Genomic DNA, 17,814 nt, shown 5'->3' with positions numbered 1-17,814 from the left:
ATGAATAGTGGCTCAGAAAATTGCAATGGAAGCTGGAGGTAAGAACATTTCTCTTAGGAGGCAAGGTAGATCTCCACATGTGGAAAAAGGGACAGTCCTGATTTTTAAAAAGTTTTATTTATTTGCCTCCAACTGTTACAGCAGTTATGCCCTTAATATGCTATTTGAGTTAATTCTCTACTTTATATGGCTTGCTTCCACAAAGCAAAGTAGTTTTACCCAAGAATATGCAACAATTTCCTATAGTTTAAGTATTATTCTGTAGTTAGTTGGAATGGGAATACTCCTGGGTAGATTTCAGTTTGCTATTATTACTGTAACACCAGCAATCTGCAAGACCTTCATTCTCCACAGTTATACTCTGAGTGTATTCCCAGTTTTCTGCATATCAGCAGGTGCAGTCATACAATTCAACATATCAGAGATAAAAAGAAAACAAATTAAGCAGAATAATTACTCATTTTTGCCTATGTTTAAGTACAGTGAGAATTATATTTTAAAACAAAACCATTCTTCACATACTTTTCTAAATTAAATTGGTCTTGTATTACTTTTTGTGACTTCATGTATTAGCAGAGTCAGTTATAACCCTATTTGATAACAATATTAGTGTTCAGAAATCATCATAATTTTGGTGTATCTTGATATGTATATAAACAAAACATTGATTTAAATACGTTTTCTTAATTTTTCCATTTAGACTTCAGGTAATCTCCTGACTACATTATAAGTCAAAAGGAACAATAAACTGGGCCTTTGAGAGGAATAAGGATGCTATGAGAATTGTTACAATTATTTTGGATGGCAACTGGAAATCTCCCTATCTCACCAAAAAGGGGTCAATTGTAATCTGCTACACAAAACATTTCCAGATTCCAAACCTAACTCAAAGAAAATCCTATACAGTAAATCGACTGTAGAAAAGCAGAGTAAATTTCCATTGTTGAAACCACTGATCAACTCACAATGAAGGAAAACATCTCAAAATACTGCCTAGATAGAGAAAGAAGAGTGTTTTCAAGAAAAAGAACAAAAGAATGTAGCAATTTATTTAGATGTACTCAAACTAAGAAATGAAATAGCTAAAAAAGGACCTGTGTAAAATGGATCCATTTGCAGACACAAGTTACACTCCATAAAGAAATTCCAAAATAATTAGATTTAGAATGTTTTAATTTTTATTTTAGGTTTTCTAATCAACAGCACAGTTGGATGAATATAAAGGAGTATTTTAAACAGAAAATAGCTCACAAAATTGCGCGCAATTAAGGGATGACTTCATATCAATCAATAGATCAAAAATGAACAGAAAAACTTCTTCAAAAGCAAATGCTAATTTCAACAACAATTCCCCACTGAATAAAAAATAATAATATTTTGAAGTAATTAGGGCTTTGTCACAGCACTATTAGGTCACCACAAATAAAATTATGTGAATTTATTGTGTTTTTTGTGAGTAATGAGAGCAGCCAGGAAACAGAACAATCCATTGATTTAGATCTCATTATGCTGTAATGTAGTTTTTATGTTGAAACCCTAGGCTTTGATGGACAGTCATTAACAAGCATTTCTTTCCCTCTGCAGTGCTTGAGCTTTTTAGCACTTTATTTGTGTCTTTTAAAAGCACAAAGAGGGAAAAAGCCTTTCCAACAGATGGCACCTGACATATGTATTAAATGTAACAGGTGTACAAAAGCCTTGCTCGTCAGAACGAGCTTTTCTGTCCATTTAAGCATAGGCTGCATATGCATGTGTTTGTTTATCCCTCTTCGAGGACAAGAAAGCCACCAAGACATCAATTGCCTGTTGTTAGATTCATACAGGGATGTGTATGTTCAGAACACAGGACATTATCACAGTTGGACACAAAAGCCTGTTGTCAGTGATGCGAGAAATACAAACAAAGAAAATATGTTTATTTCATTGAAAAGATGGAAGTTTCCATGTGGTTAATGTGTGTTCTGTGTATTGCTAAACAAACTCAGAGAGCAAAACAAAGCTGTAATAAAAATGAAATATTTGGTAAAACAGGTCAAATATTATGATCTTTATTGAATTTTCTTTTTATTTTAGACTCTGTATCAAAAGATCTCTGGAGTAGAGTCACAATGCTTTTCCATTTGCATTATTTTTAATTAAACACTCAGTCTGGTTGTAATTTATGTTATAGAAGACTAATAACTCCTCTGCTATATAAGAAAACTGAACTCAGCATATCTTTATTTTCCATAAATTTTCTGCTGCCCTTTTCTAAAGGAAGAACTTTGAAGGTAGACTGCTATAAAAATTATTAAATGAATCTAAAAGTAAGATTTAATATAGGCAGCTGAGAAAATAAGAAGTTTGCACAGTGGATCACCTCTGGGGTTTTTTTCACCTGGTTCCTAAGGGACATAAAAATTTGTGAGTGTGCTGTGTCTCTATGGTACTTCCTGCCCAAATTTTTTGTTAGTGTCTTCACTGGTTCCAAATACATTTGATGGTGAAAATGAGGGTGATTTTCAAAAAGTTTCTGAAAATAAGTTTTTGAAGAGGTAGGAGTGATGATCAAACTAACGACTGCCAAGAATAAAAGACTTTGGTGTGAGCTAGATGCCAATAAAAGCCTTGGGTGAACAAAATGCTTATAGAAACAGTTGTTTTTATCAACTGCTTTTTGCTTGTTTCACTGGCTGATGGTTTGGGGGTGGTATTGTGTTTGTTGTTGTTGTTGCTGCTGCTGCTGTTGTTTTTTTTGTTTCTCTTTTTTTCCCCCCTAGACTATATTAAAGGAAAAGAAAAACATACATGGAAAGTTCTGCACAAGTGCACCTTGTGGAAGCAGTATATTTAGTCCTTTGTTGATTATGAAAATGCATATTATAAATGCATGATATTTGTCAGGATATCCAATACTTTGTTTTCAAAGCATTATTAATTTAAGGTGAAAGTTCAGAAGGATTGGAAACTGCTTTGTTTAAAAAATTCCCATGGCTAAGAGATACTATATCAAAACATGCCTATCCCTGTATTGCTTGTATTCAATAGATACTTCACCTCTTTCTCTGAAAATTTCCTTGTAGTTAATATTAGACAATAAATTGCCTGTTCAGAATTACCCAACATCTGCCACTGAATCCCATCTCTGAGGAAGGGTGAGTGCAACCTCCTGGGATTCACAAAGGAGATGATTTTTGCTCGTGCTTGCTACCTTTGTATACTGATCAGGCAGGTGGGATATTCCTATAGAAAGAAATGGACCTACAACTTGATTGCACAAAAGGCAGATGGGGCAGACAATTGTCACAGCTCCAGAGTTTGCCAGGGGTTAATAATCCCTCCCGCTTTGAGCAACCTGGATGCTGTGGGGCACCCACAACCAAGGATGGTAGAGAGGGAGCCTACCTGCTTTGCCAGATTAACTCTGACCTTATGGCTTTAGCACTTAACTAGGAAGAAGAAACACTGAGCTTTCATGTCCATCACCCTCCAAGCATACTTTTAGAATACATTTCTAACACAAAATTTCTGTTAAAAGTTCTGTAAGCAAATTCCAGAACCTTGTTGTTGCCTCTCAATTTTCCACAAGAAATAACTTTTTGAAATGTAAATGCAGCAGACTTGCTTAAAACTACCATTTGGCCCTTTCTAATGAGCAGCAAGTGGTGACTCTGCTGGACTTCTTGGCATTGGTTGCCCAGTTTCAACAGGATCACAAATGATTTGCTGTGCAACTACAGCCAGAAATGTATACATGAAGTTAAATTCATTCACAAACACAGTTTTCAGTCTATGTAGTGATGGGGTAACAAGTAGTTTCTTCTGTCCCTATTCTCACATATTTTGTATTTAATATGTGTTAAAAACCCAGAAAAAAAAATTTTGTCATTTGGATCCATTTATTAATTGAGTACTATAATTCTATATAATTCTATAATTTCCTGGTACATGTGGGGTTTGTTTTTTGGCTTTTTTTTTTTTTTTTTTTTTTTTTTTTTTATCTCAGCACTGTATTTTGTGCCTGTTATAGTTCTAAAATGAATCTAAAATACATGCTGTTATACTAACTGTTATCTCACTCTGGATACATGATAAAATTCTTTTGTAAAATATTTAAAATATGAAATACAGCAGATCTATGTGTTATCAAAATATGCAGGCAATTTCCTTCCCACTGCATTTTCTCAAGTTTTAACCCTGTTATAGCCTTAAATAATATAAGAGGTGCAATGATTTCTATTATCACAGACAGCAGAAGGGTACTGGTATGATATCTTGCTATGAAATGACACACTATATTAGAGCGTTGTCATGTTTTTGTATTCAGATTCAGTTACTACCTGAGACTTCACACTTTTCCCCCTTTCTTTCCAACTTTTCTTCAAAATAGATACCCTACAATGCAAATTGTGCCTTGTATTTCAAATTCAGCATTTGTATCTTGTAGGTAATTGTGTGAACTTCATTCACATCATGATAATTTCAAAGACAACTATGGAATGAGGTGAGAAAAAGTTTTTAGATTGTTTTGCAAGAATGGTTGTCCACAGGAGAAAATAGTAATTTGGAAATACTTGTCACTGAAACATGTGGTATAGCCCAGTTGCTAAATACAGCAAGCATAATCTGATTCAAACAGCTAACCTTTCTGAAAATTAACAATACTATTGCTTTCAACTTCAAGGTAAAATTTATAGAGCCTACATACACTTTCACTGGGAGATTCTAACCTTTCTGCTCTCATATAAATACATGAGATGACCTAGGCTTCAACAGGTAAAAAAATAAAATACCAGCTAGGGTGATCATTTCAAAAATATGTGAAAGCTAAATAGTCAATATTGTCATTCATTTTCCCCTAGAGATATGAGAATATTCAGTATGAACATTTAACTGCATTCATGTAATATATTCATATCATAGTCTTTAAATATATGATGCAGGGAATCCAAGCAGAAGCCATGAATACTTGCCTAGAGAAACCTGTTCCTGCAACAAACACTGGGAAGTATTTTATGCTTTTTTTCATCACCCAATGCTGAGTGTGGTGTAAATAATATTACTAGAGGGACTTGTAGCAACTGTCCAAAGTTTGGATTTGTGTATGAAAGCAAATTTATAAAACTCTTGTTTTTGGGGGATGGCATGTGTTGATTGGAAAGAAAGTGATGTGGTAGGATTCAGGAAGAACTGATTATCTCTAGGTTGTCTCTAAAGGAGAGGTCTGATGATGACCCTTCAAACCAGACTTCTGACCCTTCTGTTTTCCACACTTCTGAATTTGGTGACAGGACCTGCCAGAGCAGCCCTTGCACAGGGTCTTGAGGGCCCAGGATGCCGTGGTGGATGAGGGCACTGGTGTCAGCTGTGTGCTCGGGGCTGTCCAGGAGGCAGTCATCGTGACAGAAGTGGAACGAACCGTAGCATGTGCCCTGCTTACAGCAGCTGTATAAACTGAGCCAGCACAGCCCCAGAATTGAATCTTTAACCCCACGTTGTATGAGAGAAGTTTTTCTTCCTCCCACTTTACACTGTCTTCCCTATTGTCAGTCACTGGGAGAGAACAAGGACCCCCAAGGGCATATTACGCATTGGCCTCGATGCCCCTTGAAGGTGATTGCCAACCCAGGGAGCTGTGCCCTCACTTGCACTCAGGCTGTAACCTTCCAGGCAAGGGCTCTCCATCCCTGCCTACAGCATGGAATCTTTAAGAAGGCTTCAACCCTTTCTCTTCTTGTCTGCTGTTCATTTCAGTCTTTTCTCAAGAGATTATGAAGACAGATATGATATTGTCTTTTATTTCTAAGTGTTGGGAGGGGTTGTTCTGTGCCATCTCCTCTTTAAACCAATACTTTTCTCCCTATACAAAGGGTGAAAAAGAGGTGGTCCATAACTAGCAATCTCTTTTATAACAATTTATAGTATTATTGTTTCTAGTATTGCATGGAATATATTTTTTAAAATAAAAGTCAACAGATACAATGAAGTGCATTTGACACTTATTAAATCTGCCTGAAAAAAGAATTATTTTCTTTCATATTCCTCTGTGAAGATTCACAGGTTCGTTCATGGTTTCATCCAGATGTAATATTCATCCTAATAATAAAAAAGATTTTCCCTTTTTGCTTTTTTTCAGTAGTTCAGTAGTTCTAAAAGTAGGAAACCTAATGTATAAACGGCACTTAATTTGTGTCAAGTGAGCAAAGGAAGCTTGAAATGTATTAAGCTCTTCATTATGTGGGTGACTTTGGTTATGTTCTCATAAAACTAAAAATACCTTTGGATTTTAGTAAATAAAAAATCACATTATAAGTCTGCTTCTTACTCAAATGCACAGCTATTATTTCAAACTATTGATGAATATCTCTTTAAGCAGTTGTTAAGCATAACTGTGATGAACTGTCTAGTTTAATCTGCATCTAATTCAATGTATCATTTTTTTCTGGCACAAAGGGAAGGAAATACGTTATCCAAACATAGCTTTGTGCTTGTTGTCTAGGGTTTTGTCTCTGTTGGTTTTTTATGTTCTTCATTTTAGCCCACTATTTCAGTAAGAACAGTACTTATAAAAAGAACATATTAGAATATAGCAAAGCAACAAGAGAAACAGCTCTATCTTGTTTGTAATCAAAGTCTTTCTAGTACACTTAATAATATCAAATATATGAGAGAATAGTGTTCTTTCCTTTAGTGTTACCACAGTCAGAGGAATGGCATTCATAAAATGGCCTTCAGCTCACTTTGCTGTTTTTATTCACAGAATCACAGAATTACAGAATCACAGAATCACAGAATGGGGAAGGTTGGCAGGGACCACACTGGGTCATCTGGCCCAAACTCCCCTTCTTGAGCAGCAAGGCAAGATAAAGTGAGCCCAGGAGCTGCCATGGGTAGGGAGAGCTGTTGGTGCAGATTTATGACAGTGAGAGTTGCTTAATGGAAGGATATGCTCAGTTTCTGCTGTACAGACTCCAGTGGTGCTTCATCACTTTCTTGACATGTTTTGACAAATTTGACTTCTAAATGCAGTTCCAGCCTGCAAAAGCAGTTCTGTAGAAATAGCATCATAATGTTCTGCATTTATTGTCTTTGAATTGATTCCAAATTGAAAGTGCTTGTTTTAAGTGGAAAAAAAACCTAAGATTTTTTTCAGCTTTGAGTCTTCAAACTCAATCTGAACTCGTAAGTCAAGGCATTCCCATTAAAAACTACACAAAAAAGATTATACCTTTTATTGCAACCATTCCTTCATCTTAAACAAATTTTAACCCCTTGGTCTCTCAGTGAGAACTAGGCAAAAAATTTGTGACTGCACAGGTAATAACAAGTCACATCAGCTGTTTCAGAAGGGTTAATTTTTCAGGGCTGGTAGGAATTAAATGTGTTAGACACTTGTTTGCTTAACTGAAGTGAGCAGAAGTGACATGGTGTGCACATGGGGAAAAGATATGTTTTTCTACAGTTTCTGAACTGAACTGGTCTTTAAAATACATACTGGGTAAAAACAGCTTTTGACAAATCTTGTGGTTATTTTTCACATGGAGTAGGATTTTTTTGATGGGAATTCTGAGTCCTGAGCAGCTGCAATTAGAATTAATCAGGGTTCATAATGCTCACAAATTGATTTTAAGTTGAAGTTTAATTTATTAGAGACCTAGCTGCTGAAAAAAAAAAAAAAAAAAAAAAAAGAAGCCATAGAGTTATAGAGTTCTTATGACTGTTTAAAAAAAAAACCCCAAAATGTATGGAACTCAGCAACTAACAGAAAAACATGAAGATGTAGCACATCTACACGCCATGATGTACTAACTGGAAGTAGAGAATGAGATGTACTTTTACTTTTAAACTGTATGATTTCTGAACTATGCTATTAATTTGGGGACTAGCTTCATGACTTTTAATGTTAAGACTGACACTACTCCTCCTGAGCACAGGAGAGAGGGCCAGGTTTTCGTGAGGCAATGAGGGTCCCCTGGAAAGCCAACCTGTGACTGAAACATCTTTTGGCACAGAGCCCTAGGCTGGAGCTGTTGCAAAATATGAAATAGGTAAAATTGTCTTAAGAGAGTACTTTATTTTTAATATTTGATCTTTATATAATCTTAAGTCTAATCAACAAGAAGGGATATCTAATCCATGAAACATATAGCAGCTAGCAGGCTCTGAGCGATGTTCATGTGTAAGAAAAACAAATTACAGGCTGGTAGAAGTGTTTTGTTAATATTTAGGGCTGGACAGGTTTCAATGCTCTCCGACCTGGTGGGGGGGGGGTTTAAAAAAAGCTGAGAAGAAGGATAGTGGACACAAAAAGTGCAGAATTTATGGGCCACAAATACATTTGGCAGAACTTCCAAGATACAGAAGAAATTAACAAAGCCAACTCAGCAACAGTGTAGAAATCAGCTCCAATGGGGAAAATAGGAAATTCTGGCAGGGGAGATTGTGACCGCTGACTCATGGACCACTGAGCTAAGATACCCACTGACCCAAAACAACAGAAAGATGGAGCATGTGAACTAATTATCATGAGGTGAGAGAATCATTAACCAGCAGAAGATAGAATACTAATTAAGAAGAGAACTATGTAGTGTGTAACCACTAATTCCTTTGTTTGCTAAAATGTATAAATAGCAAAAGGTTTTGATAGTTGTGTCCTTCATTTGTGGAATACCACCAAGCACCTGGGCTTGTGCAACTCTGAAATAAATAATCAATGTCTCTATCGAGAGTGTGATTATTGGCTTGTTGCACACTGGATAATGAATCTGATTTTTGTAGACAACAGAGCTATATCTATTTTATTGATGTGACTTGTCAGAAGCCATCAAAAATGGTTCTAACACTCTAAACTGCTGGATTAATAAGGCAGAAAAAGTAATGCTATGAGCTCAGAAAAATCAGATCTGTTAGATGCCACACCAAAAAACAAAGGACTTAAATACTTCACAGACACTGTGATCTCTGTGTCTGGTCTTTTCCTCATGCTTTCCTAAATGAAATGTATTGGTAGCTTTCTGGACCAAAGTAAATCTTCACTGATCTTTTCAGTTTCCAGAAAAGTCTTCTCTTCCTTGCCTTGGTTGGTTTTTGCTCCTCATGCCAGACATCTGCCACACTTGCTGGGGCAATTTCTCTGTGCTCGAGATCCTTGTTTCTGTCCCGGAGGTTTTGCACTGCTAGAACAATGCAAACAGTAGTACTGTCTCCCAGCTGCTGGCCATACTCCCTTTAATGGTATTTTTATTTCTTTGTAGGCCATTAGTAGTTTAAATATATCTTGCAATACATGGAAGCAGTGGGGACATTTGAGATATATTTTTTCCCCATGGTAAAAAGTTAAAATGTCTCCTGAAGAAATATTTTCTTTCTGATATTAATATTTTGAATACAAACTTTAGAAGCAGTCCCAAACTAACACTGGCTACATTTGAACACCTCTACAACTGTCCTTTCCTTTCTATACCTCATGATGTAGTACATCTAATCAAGTCATAAGTAAAAAGGGATATGTATCAATACCTAATGCTTCAAGGTATCTATCATCATTAAAACGAAAAAATACATGTATTTATGCTTTTTGATGTCAATTCTTCTAATGTGAATTATTATACTATAAATATGTAAATTTTATGCAATTTGCAATAATTGCTATGAAAATGAAAGGTAAGACCACATTAGCATCCTATTAGTAATATGTTAGATAACAATTAATATTATTCCTGAGATCTATGAATTCTTTGCATTAGAAAGTATAAAGAAAAAATTAAAACTAGAACCTTCAGAAGTATCTGAATTTTGTTTTCTGTTGCATCCTGGGATTGGGTTTTAGGGGTTCTTACTTGTGTTAGCTAGCCGAGTCCTGTGTACCCCTGTGCTTCCCTGTGTCATTGCTCTGCCCGTGGTTTCTGGCCCCATGCTGCCTGCCGTTGGGCTTTCCCCTCTGCCACTCCTGTGACCACTCCCCCGTCTGGCCCTGGGAACCCCATGTCCGCTGCCCCATCCCCACGATCCCACTCAGCCTGAGGTTCAGTATCCGCCCCTGCGGGGTTCTCTGGTTGGTCGCTGTCTTACGTCATCACCGCAGCATTTGCACGAATTGGGGGGCAGCGTCTGCCCTCCCTATCACATCCCCTATATCATCCCGCTCCCTCCCGGGTCCCAGCGCCATTTCCCCCACGTGGAGTGGGAAGCGTGGGTCGCTACCCCTCCACCGCAGCTCTCAGCAACAATAAAGCCTTCCTGCCTTCCTCGTGGGTGATCTGGACATTCCTTCCCTCTTTACCTCGAACCCGTAGCACGGGTGACAGAACCCGGCAGACCCCGACCCGTGTGCTGGTGCCAGTGGCACACGGGAGAGAAGCGGCAAACCCAGAAGTCCGGGGGGAGGTGGCGCCGGAGGGCGTTGGAGCTGCCCCGGACCGGGGAGAAAGAGAGAACGCCACAGTTTTCACCATTCTTGTCTATATGAGCACACTTTCAAATAAATTCCATAATACGTGGTCAATGAGAATAATTTCTGTCTACTGCATAATAGCCTATATTTTTTATGCAGTGGCTGCCAATATGTGATGAGACTCATCTGTAACATTTAAATCTTCAGCTGCTTCCAAACTTTTTCAAACTTTAAATTCAGGTTTTTGTTGAGGGAATTGACAATGGTGTTTCAAACGGAGAGATTTTTCTTTCCTTTAACACTCAAAGATTTCAAATCTAGTATTTCAAACTCCAGTTTGCAAGCTAAAATTAAATGTAGTAAGTGACTAGTGACATTTTATGTTTGTGGCAGACATATTTGCAAGAACTATAAAAAATGTCTGTCATTTTGCAATAAAGCATTTGTACTACAAGTAAGAATGCAAAATACTTCCCAACTTGAAAACTATCATATTCATTACTCAATAAATATCTTTATTTATTTATTGGTATTATAACAGTTAGATAATTTTAGCTTGCACCAAAAATAGAATTTTAAAAAGAAGATATCTTTCAAGGTTCTACTTAAAAAGCACATAAGTGAATAGGTCATATAGATTTTAATTTTTTTTAATGCAAAGTAAAGATGACATTATCTCCCATTGCTAGTTTAAAACAATTTTGCTTGTGGAGAGAATGGTATTGTAAATGTGGTTTAGAGTTAAATACTTTTTAAGTAATTGCATTTTGGATGTCTTACTGTAGACACAACACATCCTAATTACTATTGCACTGCACCTTCCCACATTAATTCGTGTTATTTCCTTTGGCTCTTTTAACAAATCATTTATTCAAGGATAGTAATAGAGTGATGATTGAGTCAGTACTCATCTGACATAAACAGAATTGCTACTCATCTTTGTTATCCAATTTATCAGCTGTGCTGTCATCACTCCTTGATTTTGATTTTGCCCTACTTTTGTCAGACTTAAGTCTGGTTAACACCTGAGCATTTTGCTTCATGAAGTACAAATACTTAGATTCTGTTTTGCTGGACTATGGCTTCAGACTGTCTTTTTAATTTACACTATGTATTCAAAGTTTATAGAACTGCAATAGGGAGAAAGGTGAAACAAATTGATGCTTAGAATAGAACATGAGAGATTTTTCCAAGTTACCTGTACTTGTGTCATACTGGATAGACATCTGTCTAATATGAGCACTGAAAACTTCCAGCAATGGAAAGTTCACAGCATTTGTTCCTTGGTTAATCAATCTTCTGAGCTGGAAATCTTTATAAAAACTAATCTCTCTTGTCACAAATTACTTCTTGTCCTTGTCTCACTGATATGGAGACCAGACTACTACTGTGTCCAAAGCTTCTAACAGGTTTGTTGAATGTCATTCTATAGCCCCTCACTTTTATTTTGCAGAATAAATAAAAAACAAATTTACTCAAAATTTCCTTATAATTGCATTTTTAGACTACCACTTGTTTCTTTTAATCTGCTCTGGACCTCCACTCAAATGAATGCATGTTTATCTGGAAGACTGGTGCCCAAAAATGGATGTAGGATTTCAGCTGCAGTCCTACCAATGCTAAATGAAAGAGAAGTTTATATTCTGCATCTGTTATATAAAATATACTCTGGTTTGTATGCCCTAGTTTAACTTTTACCCTTTTTGCAGTAACACAGTGCTGTTGACACTAATTTTCATGGGGCAACCTGATGTGTGCCTGTAGAAGATAGGCTTCATTTATTTTGCAAAGTCCTGCATTCACAGGGCTGATAGTTCTTTCTAAACATGGAACTTGGCCCGTGTTCTAACACTAGGTTTCCATATCCTTCCTTTAGACCATTTGCACACCCAATCCTGCTGAACATCACCTCTCTGACAAGTTAATAGAATGTGTATGGTAGGTTAGCAGAGCCTTGCACAGAAAGCAGGCCAATCTCCTCATTCCTTCCGTGAACAAAGCAGTCCTCTTCCAAAAGCCAGGCATGACATTCTGAGAAACCTACCAACGAATAATGCTGGTAGAAGGTGAAGAATTTTCTTCCATTAAATACTATGTATCTATTGACATAGTAAGTCAGAAACACCAATAAAAATTGTCTTCCCTAAGCAGGTTCTTGTTATTCAAAAGGAGTACTCCCTTGCAAAGAAAAAGGAGCAAATAATTAATTCAGGAAAACGTCAGCAGTCTGTTATCCTTCAAATGACACCAAAAGGGAAGTTAGAAATCATGTGCAAACAATTCCACCTCAGGTCTCAGAGACTCTATCTGAAAAACAAAAAAAAATTCTCTTTCAATTAATTTCCAGACTACAGAAAGTCAGATGAGCAGTTAGGAATATGGTGATTCTGGCAGGACATTTAGTTTTCATTTCATTCCCATTAATTCAGAAGGTGAAATCCCAGAGCACTGGAAGGCAAGGGAGATCTGCAATAGATTTCTACAGAATCAAATAGCCTGAGCTCTAGTTGCAGGCAGTCAGTCCTGTGATATGCTGATCTCCTGAAATAGCCCCTTCCCTGCCCCTTCTATACATTACAAAAGACATTCGACAAGTCCCATTCGACAAGCTCAACAGGAAGGATTGTTTGTTTTGGGGCATTTTTAATCTTCAGCACCTCATATATAGGACTAACACTTAATGTAACTAGTTACATGTTTTAATTATATCATACTCATATACAGGTATTACTTATTTTGGTTGGTTACAGCAATGATCAGATGGAAACATAAATGAAATTCCTGCCTCAGACTGTGTAAACTTAAAAGCCTCAGTCCTGTGAAGATCAAAAATATATTTCCCTTCTTGGATCAGAGAGCTACTGAGGTGATTGAGGCTGCTGACAAGATTTAACATTCAACACAGCTTTGTAAAATTTTGCAGGAGTGGGACATGAAACAAAAGTGAGGGGGTTAAAATAGCCAGGAGTAAAGATTTGGTGAAAAAGACTTTATAAGGCTTTATGGGTTACAAGTTATGTACATGTCCTAAACTATAATGATAGGTCTTAAGAGCAGCAGGTTGCATTGCTCCCCTTCCTCTGGATATCAGCAGTACCATTTACTTACCCGAATACACAGAGGTGCTGTCTGTGACAGGCAGAGGGGTTAGGGAAGGCTCTGTTTTCACTTCTTGTCCTTTGTACATCTCCTCACCAAGAGCTGTCTCACTGTGTAGTTCTGACATTACCGTGTCTATATGTCCCATGTGTATCTTTTGCTCTTTCAGTGAATACTGAAGATAACAGACATGATGGTCCCTTCTTGAAACTGGGGGAGGGGAGGTGAGACATTTTGAGCTGAAGAACTTCCTCTAATGTGGTTTTGAACATTGTCAGAAGGTAGCTCATACTTTAAAAATTTATAGAAAATAAACCTTGAATGTAGGCTTTAAAATCCTTCAAACGCAAACACAATTTGAAAGCAATTCAAATGCTAAAATACATTTATATAAAGACTGAAGCATTCTGAATTCTTAGTGGTAAATTATGGACAACAGAAAAGACAAAATTCTTCAAGTAGATTGTAGACTATATTACTTTTTTAGTATAAACTTGGTGTAGAAAAAAATATGCAGGACTGCTGGCATTTTTCAATAGCAATAACTGCTATACTAAAATACTATTTTCCCAAAGCTTAATTGTGAGTTAAATGGCTAAGAAGAAACAGAGGTTAATGTTGATTTATTTTTTAATGTATATTAAAACATACTTTTTTTGTATTCTACTTTTATAGTCTCAGGAAGGAAATATGCATGCAAAATTCAGATCTGTTTGGAAAGTAATGTATTTGAAGTTCGTTTTCTTATAATTTATTTTACACAGTTTGACGGCTTAATGTCAAATTAAGCCTATGGAAGTCTCTAATGCTGTGCAACATCTCAAAAGTAATGAACTGTATCACAATTCCTAATGTGGTCCTGGTTGATTAAGAATGTTGACTCCTTGACAATTTTGAAATGTCTGTTTAGTGAAAGATTCATGGTGTTGTGATATTTATCCTCAGAGAAACATGATTTATCTTAATAGAATTTATTGCATATAGCTTTTATGGGTTAGATTTCAGAGTATTTGCTTCAGCTTATGTATGATTTAAGATCTAGTGTTAGTGGACATGCTTATTAGCAGGATAGGGTGATGGTATTAAAAGAATAACAGATGACATTTAGTACACATTTTAATTTTGTTAGTCTTACATTCTGTCACAGCAAGTGTAGAAAGCCACCTTTATGATAATCTTGCCCTGTATCAACTAACCTTTGATTTCTGAATAGTTCAAAATACAATTGTCTGTTAATTTTTCAATGCAGAGAAAATTAATTGATTTATTACTGCATTCAACACACACTTCTAGTTAGTGATGATACAGTAAAATAACACTTAAGTTACTATTCAAATTGAGTTTAACAATGATGAGGATTTGTCCAGTACTAACATGAAAATAAGCAGCATACCCTTATATTTCCAGAAAGACATAATTTTGCTTAAAGGCCATGCACTGAATAAAATTGCATATGTAGTTAAACTCTGTGTGTGCTAAGAAATTACTTTTAAAATCTGAGCATTTCCACTCAAAATCTAATTGCTTCCAAGCTCCCCAAATTTGGATTTCATCTATAATGTGTTGCAAGAACGACTTCACTGTGATTTCTCTCTACTCCTCACTAGATTTTCCTTTTCAATTCATAACTCTCCCACCACCTCTTTTCCAAAATCCCCACCAGATTGTTATGAGATTTGTACATTATTTCAGTGCAGAACAGTGTGCCACTTGCACTGCTCTGGGACTGCAGTGCGTGCCTCCTGGAGCACGGACAAATTGTGCACTTTCCAGAAGTACTTTGTTTCAGGTTTTATTGCACTTACAAGCCCATTCAGCAAAGTGCTGAACTTTATCATCACGCAGGGCTCTTTTTTCCCTTCCTGTCTGTGCTTAGAGTCTTGCAAGCTCTCTAGTGAGACAGGTCAGAACAAAATGATAAATTAAGTTGGAAGTTCTGAAGACTGAATGCTTTGCAGGGTTTTGAAAATACCCCAAAACAGACTAAGTGTGGATCCAATAAGGAAAATGTTTAAAAAGCTCACTAAAATCAACTGCCATCCACTGGAAAGTGGCAAATGTGTCTATATTTTGAAACCATGTGGATTTCATCCAAGAGAGAACAGATCACTGAACCATATTTTGGAATCAGTTAAAATGGCTGAAATAAATGAAAGAGCTAATAAATGAAAGAGCTAATTATCACCTACCTGCTGGAAAAACCATGGTATAGTTTTACTATAGGTGGAACAAATACTAGTCAGTGCATTTGCCTGAATACTAGAATTAGAGCATTTTCATATAGAAACTGATTAATGTGAGGATCATTTGCTTAGAGATTGCCAAAATAATTATTGGAAATAACCTGTATATTTAAAATCTATCAACAAATTTAGTTTATTAAGACAAGTGTAGGTAATTTAACCTGTAATCAGGCAATGTCAGATTGGTGCACACAGCCATAAAACTCTTTCCAGCATCTTGTGCTTTACTATAATTTTTTGCACATTACTATTATTATTATTATCATTATCATTATTATTATATAAAATTGATAGAATTATAATTACAATTATTCTAATTAAAATATCATAATATAGGAAAAACTTGGCAGTAGAAATCAAAATCTATCTTACCTGCACCTGAAGAGAAGTCAAGTTGTTGAAGCCTCTATCATCTATGACTGTCAAACAATTTTTCATATTGTGGCAGATACGGTAAAGTAGAAAACAGCCATAAGCATTCACACTTCAGCATACAATCAAACCCCTTAAATTAAAGAACTTGTGCAAAAATAGGTGTCTGGGAAACAGTTTACAGGATAATAGAGTCTTCATATTTTGGAAACATCTGTGATTAACTGCTAATAAAGACAGGATACTGAGCTGAATATATCACTGAGCTGACCAAGCATGAACATTTATGTATTACTATATTCTACTGTATTTTGCAATAATTTCCACATACTCGTGCTCAAGAAAGAAATCTAATGGAGTGACAGTGATAATATGAGCTTTCGGTTGTACTTCTAGTATCCTGTAATATATGGGTTTATATATGGGCTGTATAGGCATATTCGTAAGCCTAGTATTAGTCTGATTTTAAAATTTAAACTGTTAGGGCTCTCATTTCCTCATTTAGATGCTCATAGCAAAAGAGAACAGTAACAGTGAAAGATGAATGCCTCAGGCAATGCATGTGCCAAATGTAATAGAAAGAATAAATTGTTTTAATGCTTCTATTTGCTGGACAATCCAAGCATTGTAGGACATTTTCCTGATACTAGTGCAATCTTTCCTATTTATGGTGGGCATTCAGAAACAGAAAGTGAAATGTACTTGTATGTCATCTTCATATGACATAATTTTGTGATATTGCAGTGAGTACTGCTGGAATGGAAAATAAAAAAAACTGAATTCAGAAGTCCCTTGACATTATTTTTCATTAGCTGTATTTCTACATAAAATCGTTAAAATGGTTCATCAGTGGGAAACGGGCACTCTTTTTCTGAAACAGAATATTGCAATATTAAAAGGCATATCAATTGTGTCAGAAGTTAACAACCAATTTGCCAGATGTCTGCAATGATAACACTTGATAAACAGGGAGTTCATCTCAGTGTTGTGATACCAACATTAGTATTAATATCAGGTTTAAAATTATGGGTAATTTGTATCTATTAGTCAAAAAGAAGATGTGTATTTTCTGAATTATTATTATTGGGCACAACTTTACTTCTAAATTATATAGTTTGAGCTAAAACTGTAGAGAGCTGTAAAGGAACATAATTGAGCAGATATTTAGTCTGACATATAGGAAACTTCTATACTGTTAAAACGTAAAGGTGTCACTCAGTTGTTATTAGTACTTCCACAGCAGGCTCCAGAAGGACTAAGAGGCATAACACAAACAGGTTGCTGCAGAAGTATATCAACAACATATCCAGTGTGAGATCAGGGATACTATCTGCAAAACACACAACTGAACCCAAAAATGTTAAATTAAATATTTCCTGTAACATTTCCCAAACAGCCCACATCCTAACAAATGTATGAGTGAAAAAGACAAGATAGGATGAAGGGGAATGATTTTAAACTAAAAGAGGAGAGATGTAGATTAGGTGTTAGGTAGAAGTTCCTTACTCAGAGGCTGGTGAGTCATGGAAACAGTTTCCCCAGAGAAGTTGTGGATGCCTTGTCCCTGGAAGTGTTCAAGACTGAGTTGGATGGGGCCCTGAGCCACATCCTCTAGTAGGGGGCATCCATGCCCATGGTGAGGGAAGGTGTTAGAATTATAGGATTTTTAAGGCCCTTTCCAACCCAAACTATTCTGTGATTCTATGATATGTGTAAAGGCTTTAATAA

Source organism: Vidua macroura, chromosome 5 (genome assembly GCF_024509145.1).
Source record: "Vidua macroura isolate BioBank_ID:100142 chromosome 5, ASM2450914v1, whole genome shotgun sequence".
Taxonomy (NCBI): domain Eukaryota; kingdom Metazoa; phylum Chordata; class Aves; order Passeriformes; family Viduidae; genus Vidua; species Vidua macroura.
This window is presented reverse-complemented; position numbering follows the sequence as displayed.